General features: G+C 48.2%; 1 protein-coding gene across 3 annotated transcripts in view; it reads left to right on the top strand.

Annotated features, from left to right (window-relative positions):
* Positions 1-5,580, top strand: part of ATP8A2 (ATPase phospholipid transporting 8A2) — a 463,903-nt gene that overhangs the window by 446,036 nt on the left and 12,287 nt on the right. The gene's annotated exons all lie outside the window — the stretch shown is intronic.

The following is a 5,580-nucleotide window of genomic DNA, read 5'->3' as shown; positions in this document are numbered from 1 at the left end:
CTCCCGTTGCGGAGCACAGGCTCCGGACGCGCAGGCTCGGCGGCCATGGCGCACGGGCCCAGCCGCTCCGCGGCATGTGGGATCTTCCCGGACCGGGGCACGAACCCGTGTCCCCTGCATCGGCAGGCGGACTCCCAACCGCTGCGCCACCAGGGAAGCCCTCTTTTTCAGTCTTTTACATCATGGTTTATCACAGGATACTGAATGTAGTTCCCTGTGCTCTAGAGTAGGACCTTGTTGTTTATCCCTCCTATGTATAAGATTTACCGTTTTAAAGAGTACAGTTCAGTGGCGTTTAGTACCTTCATGATGATGTGCGATCGTCACCCCTGTCTAGTTCCAGAACATTTTCGTCTCCCTGAAAGGAAACCTCGGATGCTTCGAGCAGGCCCTGCGCTCCCCGGGAACCAATGCTCGTTCTCTGTGATTTGCCTGTTCCAGACATTTCACATGAATGGAACCGTGCAAGACGCAGCCTACGGCGTTGGCTTCTTTCACTCACCGTGAGGTTCTCAAGGTTTTTCCGTGTTGTGCATGTGTCAGTACTCTCTGTTCCTTTTTGTGGCTGAATAATTTTCCATTGTATGGACAGATCACACTCTGTTTATCCATTCAGCAATTGATGTCTGGATTGTTTTCATCTTTTGGCTATTGTGAATAATGCTGCTCTAGATATTGGTGTACAAGTGTCTGAGTCCATTTTCAGTTCTTTTGGCTAATGTGACCTAGGAGTGGAATTGCTAGGTGAGACAGTAATTCCATGTTGAAGTTATTGAAGAACAATGGCTGCACCATTTTACAGACCCACCAGTAATGTGCTAGGGTTCCAGTTTCTCCACATCCTCTCCAATGTTCTTGTTTCACTTACAGCCATCCTAGTAGATGTTAAGTGCTATTTCTTTGTGGTTTTGACCAGCATTTCCCTAATGACTAATGATGTTGAGTATCTTTTCATGTGCTTGTTGGCCGTTGTGTTTCTTCGGATAATGTATCCAAATCCTTTGCCTGTTTTTGATTTGGTTTGTCTGTCTTTTTGCTGTTGAGTTGTTGGGATTATTGATATATTCTGGATTCTAGACCCTTACCAGCTATATGATTTGTAAATACTTTCATTTTATGGTTGTCTTTTCCCTTTTAAAAAAATTTTTATTGGAGTGTAGTTGATTTACAGTGGTGTGTTAGTTACAGGTGTACAGCAAAGTGAATCAGTTAGACATACATACATATCCATTCGTTTTGATTCTTTTCCCATATAGGTTATTACAGAATATTGAGTAGAGTTCCCTGTGCCATACCAATAAATCCTTGTTAGTTACCTGTTTTATATATAGTAGTGTGCATATGTCAATCCCCAGCTCCTATCACCTCCCCCCATGTTTCCCCTTTGGTAACCGTAAGTTTGATTTCGAGATCTGTGAGTCTGTTTCTGTTTTGTAAATAAGTTCATTTGTATCATTTTTATTAGATTCCACATATAAGTGATAGCATATGATATTTGTCTTTCTCTGACCTACTTCACTTAGCATGGTAATCTCCAGGTCCATCCATGTTGCTGCAAATGGCATTATTTCGTTCCTCTTTTATGGCTGAGTATATTCCACTGTGTATATGTACCAATCATAATCCCTTCCTCTGTCGATGGACACTTAGGTTGCTTCCATGTCTTGGCTACTGCAAACATTGCTGCAGTGAACACTGGTGTTTATGTATCTTTTCGAATTATGGTTTTCTTCAGATATATGCCCAGGAGTGGGATTGCTAGATCAAGTGGTAGTTCTATATTTAGTTTTTTAAGGAACCTCCATCCTGCCCTCCATAATGGTTGTACAAATTTACATTCCTACTGGCAGTATAGGAGGGTTCCCTTTTCTCCACACCCTCTCCAGCATTTATTGCTTCTAGGTTTTTTGATGAGGGCCATTCTGACCAGTGTGAGGTGAAATCTCAGCGTGGTTTTGATTTGTATTTCCCTAATAATTAGCGATGTTGAGCATCTTTTCATGTGCTTTCTGGACATCTGTCTTCTTTGGAGAAATGTCTGTTTAGGTGTTCTGCCCATCTTTCTTTTAACATCTCTATTGAAGTATAATTGCTTTACTGCCCATTTTTTGATTAGGTTGTTTGTTCACTTTCTTGATAACGTCTTGATTCACAAAGGTTTTTGATGAAGTCCGATTTATCTGTTTTTTCCTTTTGTTGCCTATGCTTTGAGTGTCATATCTAAGAAACATCGCCAAATTCAAGGTCGTAAACATTTACGTGGTCTCAGCTCTTATATTTTGGGTCTTTGATCCATTCTGAGCTACTTTTTGTATGTGATTGCAGGTAAGGGGTCAACCTCATTCTTTTGAGTGTGAAAATCCAGTTACTCCAGACCCATATGCTGAACAGACTTTCCTCTCCTCATGAATGGTCTGGGTACCCTAGCCAAAAGTCAGCTGACCACAGACGTATGACTCTTAACTACATTACAGTGATTTATATGTGTATCCTGATGCCAGTACCACACTATTTTCATTACTGTAGTTTTATATTAAATCTTGAAATAAGTTAGTATAAGTCCTGTAACTGTGGTGTTCCTTTTCCAGGACTGTGTTGGCTATCTGGGGCCCCTTGTAATTCCCTATGAATCATAGGATAGATATTTGTTTCTGCAAAAAAAAGACTGTTGGAATCTTGCCTAATTGCTTTAGTTAGCACTTCTAGTAAATTCGTTGAGTAGAATTGGTAAAAGCAGGCATCCTTGTCTTGATCATAGAGAGAGTTTTCAGTCTTTCACCATTGAGTATGTTGTCAGTTGTGGGTTTTTCATAAATGCTCTGTTATGTGGAGGAGCTTCCCTTCCCGCCTTAGTTTGCTGAGTATTTTTATTACGAAAGGGTGCTGGATTTTGTCAAATGATTTTTCTGCGTTTAAATTTAGATGATCACTGATATTCTTCCTTCGTTCTATTAATGTGGTGTATTATATTAATTGCTTTTTGTATGTTGAATCACCCTTGCATTACTGGGATAAATCCCATTTGGTAAGGTTGTGTAATCCTTTCATTATACTGCTGAATTCGGTTTGTAGTATTTTGTCAAGAGTTCTCTTTTTTAAAACCCAAATCTCATTTCCCTGTGCTAATCTGTACTCCTTTTTTCTTTTCTTCTCATTAACCAGAACTAACCAAAGTAAATATCTGCTTGTTTCTTCACTTTTTCCTATGTCTTTGAGAGTAGATGGCTTTCAAACCATCTATAGATAACAGAATGCTATAAATGGTAAATGTTATTCTTATACCCCTTTCTAGCTTCAGCTTTTCCACCACTCGTAGGACACGGTACAAGAGTACAGGTGGGGGCTGTGTCTGAGTGTGCGCAAGCTGTAATAGCCACGTACCTTGGTTAACGCACGTGGGTGAAGACCACAGTGCCTTGTGATGCCCAGACTCTCTGGAGACGGTGATTAACAGGGAAGAGGTAGCTGCCCTGTGTACCGCGCCCCCCCCCCCGACCCCAGCTCTGTCCTGCGCCGGCAGGGGACCTGCACTCGCGTGTGGACGGCGCAGTCCACACGTCCCGTGCTACAACCACACTCTGGCCACCCCCCAGGCCTCAGAGCGTGGACCCTGGCTGTGTGGTCTACTTCTAGGGATACGGAGCTAGCGAGGGGGTCAGGTTGGCCTTGGATGCCAGCTTGGGCATTACTGGGCAGGGACTTCTGAGGTCTCGTGTACTTGGGCTGGGGGCAGGTGTGGGCTCCTCCTTGGCCCCATGTCCCCCTCCCCACGTGGGAGGAAGGGCTGCAGGACACAGCAGGGTCAAAGCATGGTGCTGTCGTTGGCTAAAGCTGAGCAGGTTGGTGGATGTTCACTGTGCTAGTTTCTGTGTGTGTTTGAATATTTCATTATAAAAAAGAGAAAAGCATACGCCGTCCCACGCGGAAATTAGAGACGTCTGCCCAGCACAGTGCCCTGTGCCCTTTGTCTTTGGCGAGGCCGAGGCTGTTTCCTCAGCCACCCAGCGAGAGACCAGGATGCGTGATTTCAGAGAGCCCTTCCTGTCCGTGGCTCTGTGAGGTTCTCACGAGCCCCATCGCTAGAAGGACCTTCTGGACCTGAAACGTCAGAGGATCCAGGAGAGGCGGGGTGGAGTGCCCAGTCTGTCCCCTCAGTTCCTGGGAGATATGCCTTCCTCTCACCAGCCGGGTCCCAGCGGGGAGGGCCTCAGGGAGCCCCCTGTCAGCTGGGCTCGGAGCTGCCTGGCAGTGCCTTCTGTGCAGGAACCGTGGCTGGTGCGGGTCACACAGCCCTGGGAGCAGCCAGCACGGGAGCTGCGGACGTCAGGTGGCCACACGAGGACCGCGCATCTGCTCATCCCTGTGGCCCAGGGCAGTTAAGGTGGCCCCTAGAAGGAAAGATGAGAGGGAAGGGAGAGGCAGTGTGAGGGGACAGAAAAAGTGTGTGTTCTAATCAGCCATCAGACATCTTCCCAAGGTGGGTAGGCTGGGGCTTGCCCTGAGCTGGTGATGAATTAAACCTTGTTCTTTCAGCCAAGATGATCAGAAACTGCTCTCCAGAAACCCAAGAGCACAGTGAACTTCAGCTCATAGGACTGTTGAGAGTAGCCGGGCCCTGCTCCCCCTGCAAAGGCCCTTGGGGGAGCGTGAAGTGGACCCTGGGCTCAGGCCTGGATGGGCTGGGGGGAGGGGCTTTGGACCACAAGCAACTGCAGCTCTTCCAACTTCCGTGCCCTCAAGTTCCCACAGACAGCAGACTGGGGATGTACGCGTTGCCATGGCAAAGTGCTGCACAGCAGGTGGTTGAAACAACAGAGGTGTATTTTCCCACGGTTCTGAAGTCCCAGAGCAAAGGTGTTCCAGGGCTGGTTCCTTCCGAGGCCTCCCTCCTCTGCTTGCAGGTGAAGGCCGTCTTCTCCCTGTGTTCTCACATGGCCGTCCCTCAGTGTGGGTGTCTGAGTCCCCTCTCCTCATAAGGACCCCAGTTAGCTTGGATTAGGGCCACCCCGATGACCTCATGTGAACTCTAAAGGCCTCATCTCGTAATCCAGCCCCATCCTGAGACCCTGGAGGGTTAGGGCTCCTGCAGGTGCAGTCTGGAGGGGTACAGTTCAGCCGTTACAGAGGGTGCCGGCCAACGCTGCACACCGCAGTCTGTTGGGGGCAAGCCCGGTGACACCCCGGCAGCAGGAAATCGGGGCCACCCTCGAGCATTTCCCAACCCCCCACCTTTGGTTGGTCGTAAAGCCCAGCTGTCCTCTAGGGAGAGCCTCCGTGTTGCCCCAGAGCAGCGGCAGCCTTGGTTGAGGGACCATTTCAGGAGAGGCAGGAAGCACGCCTAATCCTTGTGTTTTCAAAGAAAACTCACCTTGGTTTTCACTGTGGTTCAAAACAAGCATCAGGTTCTGCAGAGGCAACTGTCTCTGGCCGGGTCCTGGGGCACCCAGGCGAGGCTCCAGGCCTGGGGGGCAGGTGGAATGGAAGCTTTCCGTTCACCGGAGCAACAGCTGACTCCTCGCCCGGGAGGCAGGGGCCCTGGTCCCCTTCCGTCAGGAGGCAGGCGGGGCTCCGAGGGTCGTG

This window comes from Lipotes vexillifer, unplaced genomic scaffold (assembly GCF_000442215.2).
Source record: "Lipotes vexillifer unplaced genomic scaffold, Lipotes_vexillifer_v1.1 scaffold543, whole genome shotgun sequence".
Taxonomy (NCBI): Eukaryota; Metazoa; Chordata; class Mammalia; order Artiodactyla; family Lipotidae; genus Lipotes; species Lipotes vexillifer.
This window is presented reverse-complemented; position numbering and strand designations above follow the sequence as displayed.